The sequence below is a fragment of the Eumetopias jubatus genome, unplaced genomic scaffold (genome assembly GCF_037043125.1).
Source record: "Eumetopias jubatus isolate StellerSeaLion01/CBP00866 unplaced genomic scaffold, mEumJub1_p1.0 scaffold_6, whole genome shotgun sequence".
NCBI lineage: Eukaryota > Metazoa > Chordata > Mammalia > Carnivora > Otariidae > Eumetopias > Eumetopias jubatus.
This window is the reverse complement of record NW_028274812.1, coordinates 147,934,743-147,944,518: the sequence shown is the minus strand read 5'-3', so window position 1 is coordinate 147,944,518 and position 9,776 is coordinate 147,934,743. Positions and strand designations below refer to the sequence as shown.

The 9,776-nt window shown below is 43.6% G+C and overlaps 1 non-coding gene across 1 annotated transcript; it reads left to right on the top strand.

Moving 5' to 3' along the window:
- The first annotated feature begins 9,312 nt into the window (after positions 1–9,312).
- LOC114199814 (U6 spliceosomal RNA) lies at positions 9,313–9,415 on the top strand. The gene has a single exon (XR_003607360.1). It is a non-coding gene; the product is annotated as a U6 spliceosomal RNA (small nuclear RNA).
- Positions 9,416–9,776: the final 361 nt, after the last annotated feature.

Below are 9,776 nucleotides of genomic sequence, written 5' to 3'. Positions count from 1 at the left end.
TCGAGTCCCACATCGGGCTTCCTGCTCGGCGGGGGCTTCTCCCTCTGACCCTCTTCCCTCTTGTGCTTTCTCTCATTCTCTCTCTCTCTCAAATAAATAAATAAAACCTTTAAAAAAAAAGAGGAAAGGGAATTGTTCATATTTAATGACTTAAAGAGAAAAGCAGGGATCAGACTGGATTCCAGGTTTTGGTCAGCTTGTTTAACGGAAAATGAATATAACTGCCTTCATGATAATGTTTTGTTATTACAGAATGCTTATGGTCTTGTAAGAATTATTCCTTTTGACTAAACCATATTGTATTTAGTGCAATTTGAGTTTATTTGTTTTCCCAATCCTTAAAGTTTGTTTATTTTAAGAAAGCGCTATACCCAAGGTATAGCCAAGGTAGGGGTATAGCGCTTTCTTTAAATAAACTTTAAGGACTCAAACTCACAACCCCAACATCAAGAGTTGAATGCTCCTCCTACTGGTGTTCTGTCCATGTTCCCTTTCACTCACACACAACGTCTGTGTGTCACACACTTGTATAATGTATAGCAAGCCTGGCAGGCTCCAAGTGCTGGTGTGCAAAATGAAAACTGAAAACATTTTTTATTTTATTTTATCTTTTTAAAGATTTTATTTATTTATTTGACACAGAGAGAACACAAGCAGGGGGAGTGGCAGAGGGAGAGGGAGAAGCAGACTCCCCACTGAGCAGGGAGCCCGATGTGGGGCTGGATCCCAGGACCCTGGGATCATGACCTGAGCCGAAGGCAGACGCTTAACCAACTGAGCCACCCAGGTGCCCCCGAAAACATTTTTGTAAAAAGTATGTCAAATATAGGAATAAATTATTACAGTCAGACAATAGAATGCAATATGGCAATTAAAGGAAATAAACTATGTGGCTGTTGACAAGAATAGGGCTCAAAAGCACAATGTTGGTTGAAAAAAGGAAGTTGCTGAGTGTGTGGTATCGTTCTAAAATGCACATTGTACTATTTATTACCAGAAATGTGAACATATGGGTAAAGATAATGATAACTAGAGCAACTAATTTAATTCCCTCCCAGGCAAGACTAAAACAGATTTTAAAAAATGCACAAACTCACAACAGCAAGGAAAAATGGAAGGGCAGTTAACAGTTTTAGAAGCAGGAAAGAATATTGACTAAGGCCAATTGATTTTGCATACTCTCTGTCGGTGACAAAACTCAGTTCGTACAATGGGATCCCCTAAGACAATAGCCGCTATGTCCGGGAGTGAGAGTGCAGCAGGCTGCTAAAACAAGGAAAGTTAAAGTTGGTTAAGAAGCACTTAGATTTGGGGTCTCTGGCCCATTCCTCACTGCTGGGTACGATTGCTTCTCTACCACAGTGGGGGACTGGAGATTGTCCTCTAGATGTTCAGCGTGGGAGAGGAGAGGAGTGCCATATGCTGAAATGGCATGGAGTGACTTTATGTGCAGTGGGGGGCTGCACAGCGGATCGCTGTGCAGAGTCCCACATACCCCCTCCTCTTCCCAGTACGATTTCCCTTACTAACACCTTGCATTAGCCTGGCGCATTTGTTACAATGGATGCTGGTGTTGATACATGATCTACTGAGATTCATAGTTTACATTAGGGCTCAACCCTTTGTGCTGTACAGTTCTGTAGATTTTGACCAATGCACAATGTCCTGTATCCATCATGGCAGCGTCACCGCCCTGGGGTTCTCACTCCCCCTGTCCTCAACTGAGCCCCAGGCAACACTGACCATGTTACTGTCTCTGTACTTTTGCTTTTCCCAGGCTGTCATGTAGTTGGAAAACACAGCCTTTCAGACTGCCTTCTTTCACTTAGAAGCATGCATTTAAGGTTCCTCCCTGCCTTTTCAGGCTTGATAACTTTTTAAAATCCCTGAATAATATTCCTTTTTATGCATATAACAGTTTGCTGATCCATTCCCCTTTTGACGCACGTCTTGGTTGCTTCCAGGTTTATTACGAATAAAGTTGCTATAAATATTTATGTGTAAGTTTTATGTTTTCAACTCATTTGGATAAATATCTGGAATACAATTTCTGGACCATATGTAACATTGTATTTAACTTTGTAAGAAACTTCCAAACTCTCTTCCAAAGTGGCTGTACCATTTTGCATTTCCACAAACAGTGAATGAAGGTTCCTTTTGCTCCACATTCTTAATACCATTTGGTATTATCAGTTTTTTCTGGATTTTACCCATTCTAATAGATGTATGGTGGTATCTCATTGTTTTAATTTGCGATTCCCAAATGACGTATGATGTCGAGCATTTTTCCATATGCTTACTTGCCATCTGTGTATCTTATGTGGTGAAGTGTCTGTTTGGATCTTATCCTGATTTTTTAAGTTGGGTTGTTTGTCTTCTGATTGTTGAGTTTTAAGTATATTTTGGATACAAGTCCTTTGTCAGATACATCTTCTGTAAATATTTTCTCCCAGGCTAAGCTTGTGTTTTCATTCTCTTAGTAGCGGCTTCTGCAGAGCGAGAGTTATTAGTTTTAATGCAGCCAACTTACCAATTTCTTCCTTTCTCAGATCATGCTTTTGGTGTTGTATCTAAAAAGTTATCACCAAAGCCACGCTCACCTAGGTTTCCCCCTCTGCTATCTTCTAGAAGTTTTATAGTTTTGTGTTTTACATTTAAGTCTGTGATGCATTTTGAGTTAATTTTTGTGCTAGTTATAAAGTCTGTGTCTAGATTCCTTTTTTTCTTTTTCTCTTTCTTTTTCTCTCCTTCCTTCCTCCCTCCCTCCCTCCCTTCCTTCCTTCCTTATTTTTGTTTTGTTTTTTGCATGTGGATACCTAGTTGTACCAGCCCCACTGGTTGAAAAGACTGTTCTTTCTCCACTGAATTGCCTTTGTTTTTGGGGGGTGCCTGGCTGGCTCTGTCAGGAGAGCATGTGACTCTTGATCTCTGGGTCATGAGTTTGAGCCCTACAGTGGGGGTAGAGATTACATAAAAAAATAAAATATATATTAAAAAAAGAATTGCCTTTGCATTTTTATCGAAGATTGCCGCCTATATTTCTTTGGTTCTATTTGTGTGCTCTTTATTCTGCTCATCTGTTCTCTCACCAGTACAATACTCTCTTCATTTCTGTAACTTTCTGGCCAGTTTTGAAGTCAAAAGAGTTTCGAAAGGTCTTCCAACTTTATTCTTCTTCAGTTTTGCTGCCCTCAGAGAAGTCCTGAGAAATAACCTGTGCAAGAGCTGTGTTCAGTACAGTGGCCTCTGCGATGGGTGGGGAGAAATGTGGGGGTAGTACTTGCTGGTGCTGTAGAGGAAGAAAGACAGGTACAGTCTTTGCAGGGATCACTGCTACCTGAAGAGCGGCATGTGAATTGGAGGCAGGGGACACTGGTTGTTACTTAGAGTAGAAAGGTGGGCAGAGAGCCCATAGAGGGGCGCCTGGGTGGCTCAGTCGGTGAAGCGTCTGCCTTCGGCTCAGGTCATGATCCCGGGGTCCTGGGATCGAGTCCCGCATCGGGCTCCCTGCTTAGTGAGGAGCCTGCTTCTCCCTCTTCCTGCAGCTCCCCCTGCTCATGCTCTCTCTCTTTCTGTGTCAAATAAATACATACAATCTTAAGAAAAGAGAAAGCCCATAGAGCCACAGAGGTCCTCAAGGAAGATAGATGTTTGAAGAAAATGCATTGCAGCTAACCACGGGTTTGGCAGAGTGGCAAGTTTAATAACAAAAATCTTACTGTCTTATTCTGTAATCACCCTCCTACCCTGTTAGATAAATCTTGCTTCGTCTCTGTAATACGATTCCTGCACACGTTACTCTTAGAGATGAGATGCCCAAGCAACCTGGGCTTCCTCGGACGGCTGCCTCAACTTCCCCTTTTGTCCCTAGTATAGGCTCATTTTGTGATCTTTGTGTACGTCCAAGAGTTTGAACCTAGGAGAGAACCAAACCAAGTATTTCCAGCCTGTAAGTTGAGGGAAAAGCTAGTTCCATCTTGAAAGGAAACACTGAGAAAAGAAGCTGATTTGGCAGAATATGATCATTTTGAACAGTGCAAAGGAAATGGAACATCCAAGTGAATTGAGGCTTTAGACCTTCTTTGCCAAAATAAAAAACTTGAGCTTAGGCAACATGAGGACTAGCAATGTATAGTTAATGAATGTATAAGTGAACATATATATATAAGCAAGAAAGACTAAATGGTAAGATTTGTGAGCCAGCCAAGTTATCGGGAAGAAAAGGGGCGCTGGTAGTGGAGTAAGCTCTGTGAGAACACCGGAAAAGTCAGGGGAAGACAAGAGAGATGGAAGGGAAAGCAGAAAGCAGCCCTCTGGTCAGAAGCATGCGAGTCGCTTCAGGGCGCTTCTTCAGCCCGTTCGGTCCGTGGCCAGTCTGCAGGTCCTGCCTGCCTCCCGAGAGCTCCCCTGGACGGTTCGCGTGGTCTCCGGACCAGCATGCCTCCGGCGGCTCCCGTCGTGCACACCGTCACCACGGTGACGGTCCTGAAACCCAAAGCCAGCGTCATGTGCCCGTTTAGCACCTGCTGACGGCTCAGCTCGCCAGCCTGGCGACAGGACTGTTCAGGGCCGCACCTGCTTCTCCAGCCCCGTTTCCTTCGCCTTCCACCCAGTCCGCACTTCTGTTGTCCAATGGTACCATTTGAAGACTGCCTCCGTAACTTCGTACGCGGGTTCCGTCTGAAGTTCTTCTCTGCCTCCCTTGCCCTGTCTGTATTCGTGTTATAAGAGCCCCATCAGCCTGTCGCCGGGGAGCTTTCTGTCTGACCGTCTCAGGGTCAGATGCTGCAGCAGCTCTCCGCTTCCCCTTCGTGAGAGCACCTGCCACGTTGCTCTGTAACTGCGCACCTGCCTGTGTGCCTCGTCTCTAGATTGTGCCCAAGAGCACCTTACTCACTTTACGGCAGGTAGAAGCGAGGAACTGTGCACAAGGCTTGACCCAAGCCACTCTTCAGTGTGTAGCACAAATAATTCAATGAGAGTGGCATCCTAAAAACCAAGACAGTTTCTAGAAATAACGAGTAACGTTTCTTAATCATTTCTAACATTTTGCTTACATCACCAGGCAGGTAGCATCAGGATTCGGCTAACTGCTTGGTGGTGAAGCACACACTGGAGCGAGGGAAGGAGCTGCTATTGAAACCTCACATAATTATGTCCTGATTTTTCCCCTCAGTGCCTGTAAAGGTCAGCCTTTAGGCTGGGGGAAGCCTAAAGCAGAGTTCTGTCTTTTTCTCTCTCTGATATGTTTCCTTAAATGCCTAGAAAGGCTTACTTTATCATGGAAAGCTTTCCCATACTCGTCATATTTACGTGACTATGTATGTAACTCATGAGCAGACGTCTAGGAGAGCATTACTGCGTCCCGCAATTCTAGAATCATGCAGTCTGGGCTGGGAGGACCATACCTCTGACCAAGTGGGACTCTTTTTTTAAGTTATGCACTTAAAAAAAGGTAACACATTTATTAAGTACAATATACTTGTTAATGTAACTATTCCTTTCCATCTAAAACTATGATACAGTGTTAAATTTCTCAAGGTTTCCTGTATCTGGGAGATACAGTCTGTGTGCTTTCAACTTACTTGTGAAATGGCCTTTCTTCACTTGCTACTGTGGAAACAAATATATGCTTCGTCTTTTAAAAGAAGCTAAGGAATATGAATCTCCCTTCCAAAAAGGAATCAACTTTTAATTAAAAGGACACTATAGAGCAAATCACGTAAAACAAAATACTTTGTTTATTCAAGCAGTAAAGAAACTATCTGTGCTAATATTCCCAGGTCCTCAAGCCAGAGCATTGCTACCTTCTCATCTACATTTGGAAATATATTTGGGGATATTTTTTTGGTTGTCACAATGACTGGGATGTGCTACTTATTTTTGTGGGTGGGGGTCCAGAAATTCTAAACATAGTATATTATATAGTACATATTATCATTTGTTCTATAGACAATTGTATAGAGGAGAGTGTACTGCAATGGAGTATAAAGAAAGAGTTTTTCCATCCAAAATGCTAGTAATATTTCTTTTGGAAAACATTGAAGTAAAGAATAGGGAGTATTTCCAACCCAGGGAGTTAAACAAAGGTTTGTTAATTGAATTAGACTCAAGTTGCAAGTAAGACTGAACTGAACTGTGCTCTCTTCTTTATCAAAAGTGATGCATTTGGGGCACCTGGGTGGCTCAGTTGATAGGCGTCTGTCTTCGGCTCAGGTCGTGGTCCCAGGGTCCTGGGATCGAGCCCCACATCGGGCTCCCTGCTCCGCGGGAAGCCTGCTTCTCCCTCTGCCCCTGCTTGGGGTCCCTCTTTTGCTGTCTCTGTCAAATAAATAAATATAAACCTTAAAAAAAAAGTGATGCATTTCTTTTATCTTAATGCCATGTAGTGATAAGTGAATTAAAGAAGGAGGCCATTAGGGGCGCCTGGGTGGCTCAGTTGGTTAAGCGACTGCCTTCAGCTCAGGTCATGATCCCGGAGTCCTGGGATCGAGCCCCGCATCGGGCTCCCGGCTCAGTGAGGAGCCTGCTTCTCCCTCTGACCCTCTCCCCTCTCATGCTGTTTCTCTCTCTCTCTCTCTCTCTCTCTCTCTCTCTCTCTCTCTCATAAATAAATAAATAAATCTTTAAAAAAAAGAAGGAGGCCATTAGACTGAGGGGTCTGACACCCTGGTGGCTTAGGTAAGTAGGCCAAAGTCTAAGCCTATCAATGCTTCAAGGTTATGAAATTATATTCAATAGTTGCAAACAGCCAAGGAGGCTTTATCTTTTTTTTTTTTTTTTAAGTAGGCTCCATACCCAGCATGGAGCCCAGTGTGGAGCTTGAACCCAGGACCCTGAGATCAAGACCTGAGCTGAGATCAAGAGTCAGAGCCTTAACCAACTGAGCCACCCAGGTGCCCCTGCTTCTGCTTTCTTAAAGGTCTCTCCCTGAGCTGTTGGTGCAACATTCCTAACCACTTCAGGTCTGGTGCTGCCTGATTCAAATCACTTTTTACCCAAATAAACTCTTAAAGTGTTTAATATGCCTCAGTTTATCTTTTATCCATGTGACAAGATAATATTACATGTTTTCTCCACCTGAAATGTAAAACAGTCCTGCCTCTATAGCGGTCATGATTTGCAATAACTGTGGAAAGTGAAAGCTTGCCTCCGTGCGGGTCATTATTCATCATGTGATTGTTGGTGATCAGTGATCATCAACATTGTTTTTCTCTTCTGATGAAACTCAAAATGAATTTACTGAGGTAGCTCAAATTGATTTCCAGGCAAAAGCTACTTTCATTGTTTTACCGCATCATGTCCAGATGGTAGAACGTCTGGCATGAGAAACATCAGCTGCATGAGCTCCTGCGGTGCTGGAAACAACAGTGCTTAGGACGGAACTCAGAACGGGCACGCCGCCAAGCACAGCGTTGTTCGTGACTCATTAACCCGTCATCCCTGTGACACTTTCTTGGTCCCCTCACCGCCAAGCAGCCAGGCTCTGCTTACCCTGGGCTGTGGGCAGAGTGAAACATCAGGAGACGTGCCAAGAGGGGAGAGTGATTCTCCTGTGCTTGACCTGCAAGGGCGTCAGAACCGTGTGCGAGTTTCCGTGCGGAAATTCCGCCTTCTGCACACCCCGACCTCATGTGTGTGTGTGTGTGTTTGTGTGTGTGTGTGTGTGCACCAGCCAGGCTACCGCACAGTGCTGCTGAGTCTGTCTGTCTGTCTCACACACACCCCTGGTCCTCAGGCCCCTTCCACACCCTCCTCTGTGTGGCCCCCAAACCACCCTGTGGATGCTACTGTTGTAAGTTTACTTGTCTCTTTGGCTCTCTTCCTCTCTAGGTTCATCTCCTTGAGGAAGAAATTGTGTCTTTCATTCACCTTCAAATGACCAGCATGAAGCATACTACCCGGAAAATCGTACCAATAAACGTTCACTTTTACTGCTCTGCATCCAACTTTAGCGTCCTGGGTTTACTCTCCTCTGGGTGTTTCGCATTCTGTCTCCTTCTCTGCCCCTCGCATCTTGTGCCTTCTGGAATTGCACTGAGGTCACAAGCCCTGTTTAGCTCTGATCATTAGTGGTGATTCCTCTCAGCTCCTGCACCTTATTGCCCTCTGCGTGTCTGCACAAAGCCAGCACATTGTGAGATTGTGGTCCCCTTAGACACTTATTCTAAATGACTGGAAGCTTATTCTAACCTGCTTATTTGAAATCTGACCCTTCCCAGCTTAATTACAGTTTCATTCAGTACAAACTTACTACAAATAAAATTTACCTGTCCACAGGAAAGCTCAGTCTACTTGCAGACTTGGCTGTGTAAGTAGCAAAACGCAGTTACATATAATATTTTATTTTATTTACTGTGTGTGGCTATTGAAAAGCCAAATATTGGACAGTCCTTGAAATCATCTTATATGGTGAGAAGCTCCAAAAAAGGCAGAAAGCTGGACCCTTCCTTTTTATCCCAAATGACCTTTGTTTTGAATGCCTTTTGTCCTGTGTAATCTGATATGAAACTCTTTTGCAACCAGTTATTTTGAATTTGGACTTGATATGTTTTAGATAAATATAAAGCCGTCTGGTCTGAAACTACAACTTTTATTATTATTAATCATTAATTTCTAAAGTGTCAGATCAAAAGGAAAAGCATTTTAAATACCAGAACTGAAAAGCACATGCCCAAAGAATAAAAATTGTTACATTAAGTAAATGTAATTTTGTGGCAGCTCGTTGCATGGTCTGCTTTTTCTTCTTTCCCTGTAGGTGTGCGACTACATTACCAGACACGTTCTTGGTGTTTGCTGTTAAAAACCGGTGCCCCCGCCGGCAGCCTTTCAGGCCTCCCTCCGTCTCACTTCCTCGCTCTCTTTTTTAAAGTTTCTTTCTTTCTTTTCCTGTTTAGTAATTTCTACACCCAACATGAGGCTTGAACCCACGACCCCAAGATCAAGAGTCACACACTCTTCCAACTGACCAGCCAGGTGCCCCTCTTCCTCATCTTATGCATCTATGTTAGAAGCATAGAGCTCTTAGCAGAATAAGAATTTAGGTGGACAGTACTTTAGGACAACCCACGGACAGTGAGAGAGAGAGAAGCGGTTCTCTCTGGGGGTCATCACTTGCCTGCCCCCAGCATTCAATTCCCAGATCAGGTCTCCTTCTTCCTTGGGTCTTTGCACAGAGCACCTTGCTTGTAAGTGAATCTAACGGACGTAGGCCAGGCCACATGGTTGCGTACTTACTAAGACTGTTCGGAGGATAATAGAAAGTCAGCACCTGACTTTGGCTTTTAATGTGTGAGTAAAATAATACAGAATTTTGCTGGTTTGGGCACACACGTACCAGAGTTAAAGTGAACAGAGATCAGCATGGGCCCTGCGCAAGGATGACAGGCAAATTCACGAAGCATTCCATATTTTTAAAAGAAAAAAAAATTAAATCAAGCAGGAAATGCGGGTTTGACTAAGCTATCCTTGGACTGGTAAATCTCACCCTAACAACTTAGTTCATATCATTGGGAAGCCAGTATTCCCCAGGGTAAAGATTGTGTCTTTATTCCCTGGGGAATATTGTCTAAGATTTAAAAAGTCAAGTTAAAATTCAACTGAATTGTGGACACCTCCTGCTTCACTAAAAATGAAGATACATTTTTATTTTTTTTTTAAGATTTTATTTATTTATTTGAGAGAGAATGAGAGAGAGCACAAGAGGGAAGAGGGTCAGAGGGAGAAGCAGACTCCCTGCCGAGCAGGGAGCCCGATGTGGGACTCGATCCCGGGAC